Source organism: Lepidochelys kempii, unplaced genomic scaffold, assembly GCF_965140285.1.
Source record: "Lepidochelys kempii isolate rLepKem1 unplaced genomic scaffold, rLepKem1.hap1 scaffold_83, whole genome shotgun sequence".
Lineage (NCBI taxonomy): Eukaryota > Metazoa > Chordata > Testudines > Cheloniidae > Lepidochelys > Lepidochelys kempii.
In genome coordinates this window covers 613292-625953 of record NW_027621939.1, presented here as the reverse complement: position 1 = coordinate 625953, position 12662 = coordinate 613292, and positions in this window count along the sequence as shown.

Here is a 12662-nt window from a genome sequence, read left to right as displayed (position 1 = left end):
GCGGGGTCCGTCCGGCCCCAGCCCGCGGGGGGAAGGCTCCGGGTTGACCTGGTGTCCGGAAGCCCCGAGCCCCGGGGCAGGGGTACCCGGGCTGATCGTGGTCCGTCCGGCCCCAGCCCGCGGTGCAGGCTCCGGGTTGACCTGGTGTCCGGAAGCCCCGAGCCCCAGGGCAGGGGTACCCGGGCTGATCGGGGTCCGTCCGGCCCCAGCCCGCGGTGCAGGCTCCGGGTTGACCTGGTGACTCCCCTGCCTCGGGTGGCCCCGATCCTTTTTTCCGTTTTTTTTTTTTTTTTTCATTTTTTGGCCGGAGAGTGGTAGGGATGCCTTCCCCCGCCACCCCGTTTGGGGTCGGTGAAAAAAAATTTCAGACTTCCAGGGCCCCGATCCCTGGCGGGGCGTTTCAGGCTGGCCGGCGGGACCTCTCGGGCACAGGCGCCGGGTTGACCCGGTGACTCCCCTGCCTCGGGTGGCCCCGATCCTTTTTTCCGTTTTTTTTTTTTTTTTCATTTTTTGGCCGGAGAGTGGTAGGGATGCCTTCCCCCGCCACCCCGTTTGGGGTCGGTGAAAAAAAATTTCAGACTTCCAGGGCCCCGATCCCTGGCGGGGCGTTTCAGGCTGGCCGGCGGGACCTCTCGTGCACAGGCGCCGGGTTGACCCGGTGACTCCCCTGCCTCGGGTGGCCCCGATCATTTTTTCCGTTTTTTTTTTTTTGGGTCCGGAGAGTGGTCTGGATGCCCCTCAGATCGCCTTTTGGGGTCGCTGAAAATTTTTAAAAAAGACTTCCAGGGTCCCGATCCGTGACCACGGCGTCGCAGGGTGGCCTGGGGGGCTTGTCCGGCGGGGGGCAGGCTGCGGCTTGACATGGTGTCCGGACGGGAAGGAAGCCCCGAGCCCGCGGCAGGGGGACCCGGGCGGAGCGGGGTCCGTCCGGCCCCAGCCCGCGGGGGGCAGGCTCCGGGTTGACCTGGTGTCCGGAAGCCCCGAGCCCCAGGGCAGGGGTACCCGTGCTGATCGGGGTCCGCCCGGCCCCAGCCCGCGGTGCAGGCTCCGGGTTGACCTGGTGTCCGGAAGCCCCGAGCCCCGGGGCAGGGGTACCCGGGCTGATCGGGGTCCGTCCGGCCCCAGCCCGCGGTGCAGGCTCCGGGTTGACCTGGTGGCCGGAGGAGAATTAAGCCCGGGGCCCCGGGGCAGGGGCACCCGGACGCAGCGGGGTCCGCCCGGCCCCAGCCCGCGGGGGCAGGAACCGGGTTGACCTGGTGGCCGGAGGAGAATTAAGCCCGGGGCCCCGGGGCAGGGGCACCCGGACGCAGCGGGGTCCGCCCGGCCACAGCCCGCGGGGGCAGGAACCGGGTTGACCTGGTGGCCGGAGGAGAATTAAGCCCGGGGCCCCGGGGCAGGGGCACCCGGACGGAGCGGGGTCCGCCCGGCCCCAGCCCGCGGGGGCAGGAACCGGGTTGACCTGGTGGCCGGAGGAGAATTAAGCCCGGGGCCCCGGGGCAGGGGCACCCGGACGGAGCGGGGTCCGCCCGGCCCCAGCCCGCGGGGGCAGGAACCGGGTTGACCTGGTGGCCGGAGGAGAATTAAGCCCGGGGCCCCGGGGCAGGGGCACCCGGACGGAGCGGGGTCCGCCCGGCCCCAGCCCGCGGGGGCAGGAACCGGGTTGACCTGGTGGCCGGAGGAGAATTAAGCCCGGGGCCCCGGGGCAGGGGCACCCGGACGGAGCGGGGTCCGCCCGGCCCCAGCCCGCGGGGGCAGGAACCGGGTTGACCTGGTGGCCGGAGGAGAATTAAGCCCGGGGCCCCGGGGCAGGGGCACCCGGACGGAGCGGGGTCCGCCCGGCCCCAGCCCGCGGGGGCAGGAACCGGGTTGACCTGGTGGCCGGAGGAGAATTAAGCCCGGGGCCCCGGGGCAGGGGCACCCGGACGGAGCGGGGTCCGCCCGGCCCCAGCCCGCGGGGGCAGGAACCGGGTTGACCTGGTGGCCAAAAAGCAAACCGGCCACCAGGTAAACCCGTTCAAAGTATAGGGTTGACCTGGTGGCCGAACAGCAAACCGGCCACCAGGTAAACCCGTTCAAAGTATAGGGTTGACCTGGTGGCCGAAAAACAAACCGGCCACCAGGTCAACCCGTTCAAAGTATAGGGTTGACCTGGTGGCCGAAAAGCAAAGCGGCCACCAGGTAAACCCGTTCAAAGTATAGGGTTGACCTGGTGGCCGAAAATCAAAGCGGCCACCAGGTCAACCCGTTCAAAGTATAGGGTTGACCTGGTGGCCGAAAAGCAAACCGGCCACCAGGTCAACCCATTGAAAGTATAGGGTTGACCTGGTGGCCGGACGGGAAGGAAGCCCCGAGCCCCGGGGCAGGGGGACCCGGGTGGAGTGGGGTCCGTCCGGCTCCAGGCCGCGGGGGAGGCTCCGGGTTGACCTGGTGTCCGGACGGGAACGAAGCCCCGACCCCGTGGCAGGGGGACCCGCACGGAGAAGGCGTCCGACCGGCCCCAGCTCGCGCTGCAGGCTCCGGGTTGACCTGGTGACTCCCCTGCCTCGGGTGGCCCCGATCCTTTTTTTTCCGGTTTTTTTTTCCGTTTTTTGGCCGGAGAGTGGTCGGGATGGCCCCCCGGCACCCCTTTTGTGGTCGTTGAAAATTTTGTTTCAGACTTCCAGGGGCCCGATCCCTGACCGAGGCGTTTCAGGCTGGCCTGGCGGACTTCTCTGCACAGGCTCCGGATTGACCCGGTGACTCCCCTGCCTCGGGTGGGCCCGATCCTTTTTTCCGCTTTTTTTTTTTTTTTTTTTTTTGGGGTCCGGAGAGTGGTCTGGATGCCCCCCCAGAACCCCTTTTGCGGTCGTTGAAATTTTTTTTTTCAGACTTCCAGGGTCCCGATCCCTGACCACGGCGTCGCAGGCTAGCCTGGGAGACTTGTCTGGCGAGGGCAGGCACAGGGTTGACAAGGTGTCCGGACGGGAAGGAAGCCCCGAGCCCCGGGGCACGGGTACCCGGCCTGAGCGGGGTCCGTCCGGCCCCAGCCCGCGGGGGAGGCTCCGGGTTGACCTGGTGTCCGGACGGGAAGGAAGCCCCGAGCCCGGGGCAAGGGGACCCGGGCGGAGCGGGGTCTGTCCGGCTCCAGCCCGCGGGGGAGGCTCCGGGTTGACCTGGTGTCCGGACGGGAAGGAAGCCCCGATCCCGGGGCAAGGGGACCCGGACGGAGCGGTATCCGCCGAGCCCCAGCCCGCGGGGGCAGGAACCGGGTTGACCTGTTGGCCGAAAAGCAAACCGGCCACCAGGTCAACCCGTTCAAAGTATAGGGTTGACCTGGTGGCCGAAAAGCAAACCGGCCACCAGGTCAACCCATTGAAAGTATAGGGTTGACCTGGTGGCCGAAAAACAAACCGGCCACCAGGTCAACCCGTTCAAAGTATAGGGTTGACCTGGTGGCCGAAAAGCAAACCGGCCACCAGGTCAACCCATTGAAAGTATAGGGTTGACCTGGTGGCCGAAAAACAAACCGGCCACCAGGTCAACCCGTTCAAAGTATAGGGTTGACCTGGTGGCCGAAAAGCAAACCGGCCACCAGGTCAACCCATTGAAAGTATAGGGTTGACCTGGTGGCCGGACGGGAAGGAAGCCCCGAGCCCCGGGGCAGGGGGACCCGGGTGGAGTGGGGTCCGTCCGGCTCCAGGCCGCGGGGGAGGCTCCGGGTTGACCTGGTGTCCGGACGGGAACGAAGCCCCGACCCCGTGGCAGGGGGACCCGCACGGAGAAGGCGTCCGACCGGCCCCAGCTCGCGCTGCAGGCTCCGGGTTGACCTGGTGACTCCCCTGCCTCGGGTGGCCCCGATCCTTTTTTTCCGTTTTTTTTTTTTTCCGTTTTTTGGCCGGAGAGTGGTCGGGATGCCCCCCCGGCACCCCTTTTGTGGTCGTTGAAAATTTTGTTTCAGACTTCCAGGGGCCCGATCCCTGACCGGGGCGTTTCAGGCTGGCCTGGCGGACTTCTCTGCACAGGCTCCGGATTGACCCGGTGACTCCCCTGCCTCGGGTGGGCCCGATCCTTTTTTCCGTTTTTTTTTTTTTTGGGTCCGGAGAGTGGTCTGGATGCCCCCCCAGAACCCCTTTTGGGGTCGGTGAAAAATTTTTTTCAGACTTCCAGGGTCCCGATCCCTGACCACGGCGCCGCAGGCTGGTCTGGGGGACTTGTCTGGCGAGGGCAGGCACAGGGTTGACATGGTGTCCGGACGGGAAGGAAGCCCCGAGCCCCGGGGCACGGGTACCCGGCCTGAGCGGGGTCCGTCCGGCTCCAGCCCGCGGGGGAGGCTCCGGGTTGACCTGGTGTCCGGAAGCCCCGAGCCCCAGGGCAGGGGTACCCGGGCTGATCGGGGTCCGTCCGGCCCCAGCCCGCGGTGCAGGCTCCGGGTTTACCTGGTGTCCGGAAGCCCCGAGCCCCAGGGCAGGGGTACCCGGGCTGATCGGGGTCCGTCCGGCCCCAGCCCGCGGTGCAGGCTCCGGGTTGACCTGGTGTCCGGAAGCCCCGAGCCCCAGGGCAGGGGTACACGGGCTGATCGGGGTCCGTCCGGCCCCAGCCCTCGGTGCAGGCTCCGGGTTGACCTGGTGACTCCCCTGCCTCGCGTGGCCCCGATCCTTTTTTCCGTTTTTTTTTTCCTTTTTTGGCCGGAGAGTGCTCGCGATGCCTCCCCCCCGCCACCCCGTTTTGGGTCGGTGGGAAAAAAATCAGACTTCCAGGGACCCGATCCCTGGCCGCGGCGTTTCAGGCTGGCCTGGCGGACTTCTCTGCACAGGCTCCGGGTTGAACCAGTGACTCCCCTGCCTCGGGTGGGCCCGATCCTTTTTTCCGTTTTTTTTTTTTATTTATTTTTTGGCCGGAGAGTGGTAGGGATGCCTTCCCCGCCACCCCGTTTGGGGTCGGTGAAAAAAAATTCAGACTTCCAGGGGCCCGATCCCTGGCCGCGGCGTTTCAGGCTGCCCTGGCGGACTTCTCTGCACAGGCTCCGGGTTGAACCAGTGACTCCCCTGCCTCGGGTGGGCCCGATCCTTTTTTCCGGGTTTTTTTTTTTTTTTTTTTGGGGGTCCGGAGAGTGGTCTGGATGTCCCTCAGATCCCCTTTTGGGGTCGATGAAAATTTTTTAAAAAGACTTCCAGGGTCCCGATCCCTGACCACGGCATCGCAGAGTGGCCTGGGGGGCTTGTCCGGCGGGGGGCAGGCTGCGGCTTGACATGGTGTCCGGACGGGAAGGAAGCCCCGAGCCCGCGGCAGGGGGACCCGGGCGGAGCGGGGTCCGTCCGGCCCCAGCCCGCGGGGGGAAGGCTCCGGGTTGACCTGGTGTCCGGAAGCCCCGAGCCCCGGGGCAGGGGTACCCGGGCTGATCGGGGTCCGTCCGGCCCCAGCCCGCGGTGCAGGCTCCGGGTTGACCTGGTGTCCGGAAGCCCCGAGCCCCAGGGCAGGGGTACCCGGGCTGATCGGGGTCCGTCCGGCCCCAGCCCGCGGTGCAGGCTCCGGGTTGACCTGGTGACTCCCCTGCCTCGGGTGGCCCCGATCCTTTTTTCCGTTTTTTTTTTTTTTTTCATTTTTTGGCCGGAGAGTGGTAGGGATGCCTTCCCCCGCCACCCCGTTTGGGGTCGGTGAAAAAAAATTTCAGACTTCCAGGGCCCCGATCCCTGGCGGGGCGTTTCAGGCTGGCCGGCGGGACCTCTCGGGCACAGGCGCCGGGTTGACCCGGTGACTCCCCTGCCTCGGGTGGCCCCGATCCTTTTTTCCGTTTTATTTTTTTTTGGGTCCGGAGAGTGGTCTGGATGCCCCTCAGATCGCCTTTTGGGGTCGGTGAAAATTTTTAAAAAAGACTTCCAGGGTCCCGATCCGTGACCACGGCGTCGCAGGGTGGCCTGGGGGGCTTGTCCGGCGGGGGGCAGGCTCCGGCTTGACATGGTGTCCGGACGGGAAGGAAGCCCCGAGCCCGCGGCAGGGGGACCCGGGCGGAGCGGGGTCCGTCCGGCCCCAGCCCGCGGGGGGAAGGCTCCGGGTTGACCTGGTGTCCGGAAGCCCCGAGCCCCGGGGCAGGGGTACCCGGGCTGATCGTGGTCCGTCCGGCCCCAGCCCGCGGTGCAGGCTCCGGGTTGACCTGGTGTCCGGAAGCCCCGAGCCCCAGGGCAGGGGTACCCGGGCTGATCGGGGTCCGTCCGGCCCCAGCCCGCGGTGCAGGCTCCGGGTTGACCTGGTGACTCCCCTGCCTCGGGTGGCCCCGATCCTTTTTTCCGTTTTTTTTTTTTTTTTTCATTTTTTGGCCGGAGAGTGGTAGGGATGCCTTCCCCCGCCACCCCGTTTGGGGTCGGTGAAAAAAAATTTCAGACTTCCAGGGCCCCGATCCCTGGCGGGGCGTTTCAGGCTGGCCGGCGGGACCTCTCGGGCACAGGCGCCGGGTTGACCCGGTGACTCCCCTGCCTCGGGTGGCCCCGATCCTTTTTTCCGTTTTTTTTTTTTTTTTCATTTTTTGGCCGGAGAGTGGTAGGGATGCCTTCCCCCGCCACCCCGTTTGGGGTCGGTGAAAAAAAATTTCAGACTTCCAGGGCCCCGATCCCTGGCGGGGCGTTTCAGGCTGGCCGGCGGGACCTCTCGTGCACAGGCGCCGGGTTGACCCGGTGACTCCCCTGCCTCGGGTGGCCCCGATCATTTTTTCCGTTTTTTTTTTTTTGGGTCCGGAGAGTGGTCTGGATGCCCCTCAGATCGCCTTTTGGGGTCGCTGAAAATTTTTAAAAAAGACTTCCAGGGTCCCGATCCGTGACCACGGCGTCGCAGGGTGGCCTGGGGGGCTTGTCCGGCGGGGGGCAGGCTGCGGCTTGACATGGTGTCCGGACGGGAAGGAAGCCCCGAGCCCGCGGCAGGGGGACCCGGGCGGAGCGGGGTCCGTCCGGCCCCAGCCCGCGGGGGGCAGGCTCCGGGTTGACCTGGTGTCCGGAAGCCCCGAGCCCCAGGGCAGGGGTACCCGTGCTGATCGGGGTCCGCCCGGCCCCAGCCCGCGGTGCAGGCTCCGGGTTGACCTGGTGTCCGGAAGCCCCGAGCCCCGGGGCAGGGGTACCCGGGCTGATCGGGGTCCGTCCGGCCCCAGCCCGCGGTGCAGGCTCCGGGTTGACCTGGTGGCCGGAGGAGAATTAAGCCCGGGGCCCCGGGGCAGGGGCACCCGGACGCAGCGGGGTCCGCCCGGCCCCAGCCCGCGGGGGCAGGAACCGGGTTGACCTGGTGGCCGGAGGAGAATTAAGCCCGGGGCCCCGGGGCAGGGGCACCCGGACGCAGCGGGGTCCGCCCGGCCACAGCCCGCGGGGGCAGGAACCGGGTTGACCTGGTGGCCGGAGGAGAATTAAGCCCGGGGCCCCGGGGCAGGGGCACCCGGACGGAGCGGGGTCCGCCCGGCCCCAGCCCGCGGGGGCAGGAACCGGGTTGACCTGGTGGCCGGAGGAGAATTAAGCCCGGGGCCCCGGGGCAGGGGCACCCGGACGGAGCGGGGTCCGCCCGGCCCCAGCCCGCGGGGGCAGGAACCGGGTTGACCTGGTGGCCGGAGGAGAATTAAGCCCGGGGCCCCGGGGCAGGGGCACCCGGACGGAGCGGGGTCCGCCCGGCCCCAGCCCGCGGGGGCAGGAACCGGGTTGACCTGGTGGCCGGAGGAGAATTAAGCCCGGGGCCCCGGGGCAGGGGCACCCGGACGGAGCGGGGTCCGCCCGGCCCCAGCCCGCGGGGGCAGGAACCGGGTTGACCTGGTGGCCGGAGGAGAATTAAGCCCGGGGCCCCGGGGCAGGGGCACCCGGACGGAGCGGGGTCCGCCCGGCCCCAGCCCGCGGGGGCAGGAACCGGGTTGACCTGGTGGCCGGAGGAGAATTAAGCCCGGGGCCCCGGGGCAGGGGCACCCGGACGGAGCGGGGTCCGCCCGGCCCCAGCCCGCGGGGGCAGGAACCGGGTTGACCTGGTGGCCAAAAAGCAAACCGGCCACCAGGTAAACCCGTTCAAAGTATAGGGTTGACCTGGTGGCCGAACAGCAAACCGGCCACCAGGTAAACCCGTTCAAAGTATAGGGTTGACCTGGTGGCCGAAAAACAAACCGGCCACCAGGTCAACCCGTTCAAAGTATAGGGTTGACCTGGTGGCCGAAAAGCAAAGCGGCCACCAGGTAAACCCGTTCAAAGTATAGGGTTGACCTGGTGGCCGAAAATCAAAGCGGCCACCAGGTCAACCCGTTCAAAGTATAGGGTTGACCTGGTGGCCGAAAAGCAAACCGGCCACCAGGTCAACCCATTGAAAGTATAGGGTTGACCTGGTGGCCGGACGGGAAGGAAGCCCCGAGCCCCGGGGCAGGGGGACCCGGGTGGAGTGGGGTCCGTCCGGCTCCAGGCCGCGGGGGAGGCTCCGGGTTGACCTGGTGTCCGGACGGGAACGAAGCCCCGACCCCGTGGCAGGGGGACCCGCACGGAGAAGGCGTCCGACCGGCCCCAGCTCGCGCTGCAGGCTCCGGGTTGACCTGGTGACTCCCCTGCCTCGGGTGGCCCCGATCCTTTTTTTTCCGGTTTTTTTTTCCGTTTTTTGGCCGGAGAGTGGTCGGGATGGCCCCCCGGCACCCCTTTTGTGGTCGTTGAAAATTTTGTTTCAGACTTCCAGGGGCCCGATCCCTGACCGAGGCGTTTCAGGCTGGCCTGGCGGACTTCTCTGCACAGGCTCCGGATTGACCCGGTGACTCCCCTGCCTCGGGTGGGCCCGATCCTTTTTTCCGCTTTTTTTTTTTTTTTTTTTTTTGGGGTCCGGAGAGTGGTCTGGATGCCCCCCCAGAACCCCTTTTGCGGTCGTTGAAATTTTTTTTTTCAGACTTCCAGGGTCCCGATCCCTGACCACGGCGTCGCAGGCTAGCCTGGGAGACTTGTCTGGCGAGGGCAGGCACAGGGTTGACAAGGTGTCCGGACGGGAAGGAAGCCCCGAGCCCCGGGGCACGGGTACCCGGCCTGAGCGGGGTCCGTCCGGCCCCAGCCCGCGGGGGAGGCTCCGGGTTGACCTGGTGTCCGGACGGGAAGGAAGCCCCGAGCCCGGGGCAAGGGGACCCGGGCGGAGCGGGGTCTGTCCGGCTCCAGCCCGCGGGGGAGGCTCCGGGTTGACCTGGTGTCCGGACGGGAAGGAAGCCCCGATCCCGGGGCAAGGGGACCCGGACGGAGCGGTATCCGCCGAGCCCCAGCCCGCGGGGGCAGGAACCGGGTTGACCTGTTGGCCGAAAAGCAAACCGGCCACCAGGTCAACCCGTTCAAAGTATAGGGTTGACCTGGTGGCCGAAAAGCAAACCGGCCACCAGGTCAACCCATTGAAAGTATAGGGTTGACCTGGTGGCCGAAAAACAAACCGGCCACCAGGTCAACCCGTTCAAAGTATAGGGTTGACCTGGTGGCCGAAAAGCAAACCGGCCACCAGGTCAACCCATTGAAAGTATAGGGTTGACCTGGTGGCCGAAAAACAAACCGGCCACCAGGTCAACCCGTTCAAAGTATAGGGTTGACCTGGTGGCCGAAAAGCAAACCGGCCACCAGGTCAACCCATTGAAAGTATAGGGTTGACCTGGTGGCCGGACGGGAAGGAAGCCCCGAGCCCCGGGGCAGGGGGACCCGGGTGGAGTGGGGTCCGTCCGGCTCCAGGCCGCGGGGGAGGCTCCGGGTTGACCTGGTGTCCGGACGGGAACGAAGCCCCGACCCCGTGGCAGGGGGACCCGCACGGAGAAGGCGTCCGACCGGCCCCAGCTCGCGCTGCAGGCTCCGGGTTGACCTGGTGACTCCCCTGCCTCGGGTGGCCCCGATCCTTTTTTTCCGTTTTTTTTTTTTTCCGTTTTTTGGCCGGAGAGTGGTCGGGATGCCCCCCCGGCACCCCTTTTGTGGTCGTTGAAAATTTTGTTTCAGACTTCCAGGGGCCCGATCCCTGACCGGGGCGTTTCAGGCTGGCCTGGCGGACTTCTCTGCACAGGCTCCGGATTGACCCGGTGACTCCCCTGCCTCGGGTGGGCCCGATCCTTTTTTCCGTTTTTTTTTTTTTTGGGTCCGGAGAGTGGTCTGGATGCCCCCCCAGAACCCCTTTTGGGGTCGGTGAAAAATTTTTTTCAGACTTCCAGGGTCCCGATCCCTGACCACGGCGCCGCAGGCTGGTCTGGGGGACTTGTCTGGCGAGGGCAGGCACAGGGTTGACATGGTGTCCGGACGGGAAGGAAGCCCCGAGCCCCGGGGCACGGGTACCCGGCCTGAGCGGGGTCCGTCCGGCTCCAGCCCGCGGGGGAGGCTCCGGGTTGACCTGGTGTCCGGAAGCCCCGAGCCCCAGGGCAGGGGTACCCGGGCTGATCGGGGTCCGTCCGGCCCCAGCCCGCGGTGCAGGCTCCGGGTTTACCTGGTGTCCGGAAGCCCCGAGCCCCAGGGCAGGGGTACCCGGGCTGATCGGGGTCCGTCCGGCCCCAGCCCGCGGTGCAGGCTCCGGGTTGACCTGGTGTCCGGAAGCCCCGAGCCCCAGGGCAGGGGTACACGGGCTGATCGGGGTCCGTCCGGCCCCAGCCCTCGGTGCAGGCTCCGGGTTGACCTGGTGACTCCCCTGCCTCGCGTGGCCCCGATCCTTTTTTCCGTTTTTTTTTTCCTTTTTTGGCCGGAGAGTGCTCGCGATGCCTCCCCCCCGCCACCCCGTTTTGGGTCGGTGGGAAAAAAATCAGACTTCCAGGGACCCGATCCCTGGCCGCGGCGTTTCAGGCTGGCCTGGCGGACTTCTCTGCACAGGCTCCGGGTTGAACCAGTGACTCCCCTGCCTCGGGTGGGCCCGATCCTTTTTTCCGTTTTTTTTTTTTATTTATTTTTTGGCCGGAGAGTGGTAGGGATGCCTTCCCCGCCACCCCGTTTGGGGTCGGTGAAAAAAAATTCAGACTTCCAGGGGCCCGATCCCTGGCCGCGGCGTTTCAGGCTGCCCTGGCGGACTTCTCTGCACAGGCTCCGGGTTGAACCAGTGACTCCCCTGCCTCGGGTGGGCCCGATCCTTTTTTCCGGGTTTTTTTTTTTTTTTTTTTGGGGGTCCGGAGAGTGGTCTGGATGTCCCTCAGATCCCCTTTTGGGGTCGATGAAAATTTTTTAAAAAGACTTCCAGGGTCCCGATCCCTGACCACGGCATCGCAGAGTGGCCTGGGGGGCTTGTCCGGCGGGGGGCAGGCTGCGGCTTGACATGGTGTCCGGACGGGAAGGAAGCCCCGAGCCCGCGGCAGGGGGACCCGGGCGGAGCGGGGTCCGTCCGGCCCCAGCCCGCGGGGGGAAGGCTCCGGGTTGACCTGGTGTCCGGAAGCCCCGAGCCCCGGGGCAGGGGTACCCGGGCTGATCGGGGTCCGTCCGGCCCCAGCCCGCGGTGCAGGCTCCGGGTTGACCTGGTGTCCGGAAGCCCCGAGCCCCAGGGCAGGGGTACCCGGGCTGATCGGGGTCCGTCCGGCCCCAGCCCGCGGTGCAGGCTCCGGGTTGACCTGGTGACTCCCCTGCCTCGGGTGGCCCCGATCCTTTTTTCCGTTTTTTTTTTTTTTTTCATTTTTTGGCCGGAGAGTGGTAGGGATGCCTTCCCCCGCCACCCCGTTTGGGGTCGGTGAAAAAAAATTTCAGACTTCCAGGGCCCCGATCCCTGGCGGGGCGTTTCAGGCTGGCCGGCGGGACCTCTCGGGCACAGGCGCCGGGTTGACCCGGTGACTCCCCTGCCTCGGGTGGCCCCGATCCTTTTTTCCGTTTTATTTTTTTTTGGGTCCGGAGAGTGGTCTGGATGCCCCTCAGATCGCCTTTTGGGGTCGGTGAAAATTTTTAAAAAAGACTTCCAGGGTCCCGATCCGTGACCACGGCGTCGCAGGGTGGCCTGGGGGGCTTGTCCGGCGGGGGGCAGGCTCCGGCTTGACATGGTGTCCGGACGGGAAGGAAGCCCCGAGCCCGCGGCAGGGGGACCCGGGCGGAGCGGGGTCCGTCCGGCCCCAGCCCGCGGGGGGAAGGCTCCGGGTTGACCTGGTGTCCGGAAGCCCCGAGCCCCGGGGCAGGGGTACCCGGGCTGATCGTGGTCCGTCCGGCCCCAGCCCGCGGTGCAGGCTCCGGGTTGACCTGGTGTCCGGAAGCCCCGAGCCCCAGGGCAGGGGTACCCGGGCTGATCGGGGTCCGTCCGGCCCCAGCCCGCGGTGCAGGCTCCGGGTTGACCTGGTGACTCCCCTGCCTCGGGTGGCCCCGATCCTTTTTTCCGTTTTTTTTTTTTTTTTTCATTTTTTGGCCGGAGAGTGGTAGGGATGCCTTCCCCCGCCACCCCGTTTGGGGTCGGTGAAAAAAAATTTCAGACTTCCAGGGCCCCGATCCCTGGCGGGGCGTTTCAGGCTGGCCGGCGGGACCTCTCGGGCACAGGCGCCGGGTTGACCCGGTGACTCCCCTGCCTCGGGTGGCCCCGATCCTTTTTTCCGTTTTTTTTTTTTTTTTCATTTTTTGGCCGGAGAGTGGTAGGGATGCCTTCCCCCGCCACCCCGTTTGGGGTCGGTGAAAAAAAATTTCAGACTTCCAGGGCCCCGATCCCTGGCGGGGCGTTTCAGGCTGGCCGGCGGGACCTCTCGTGCACAGGCGCCGGGTTGACCCGGTGACTCCCCTGCCTCGGGTGGCCCC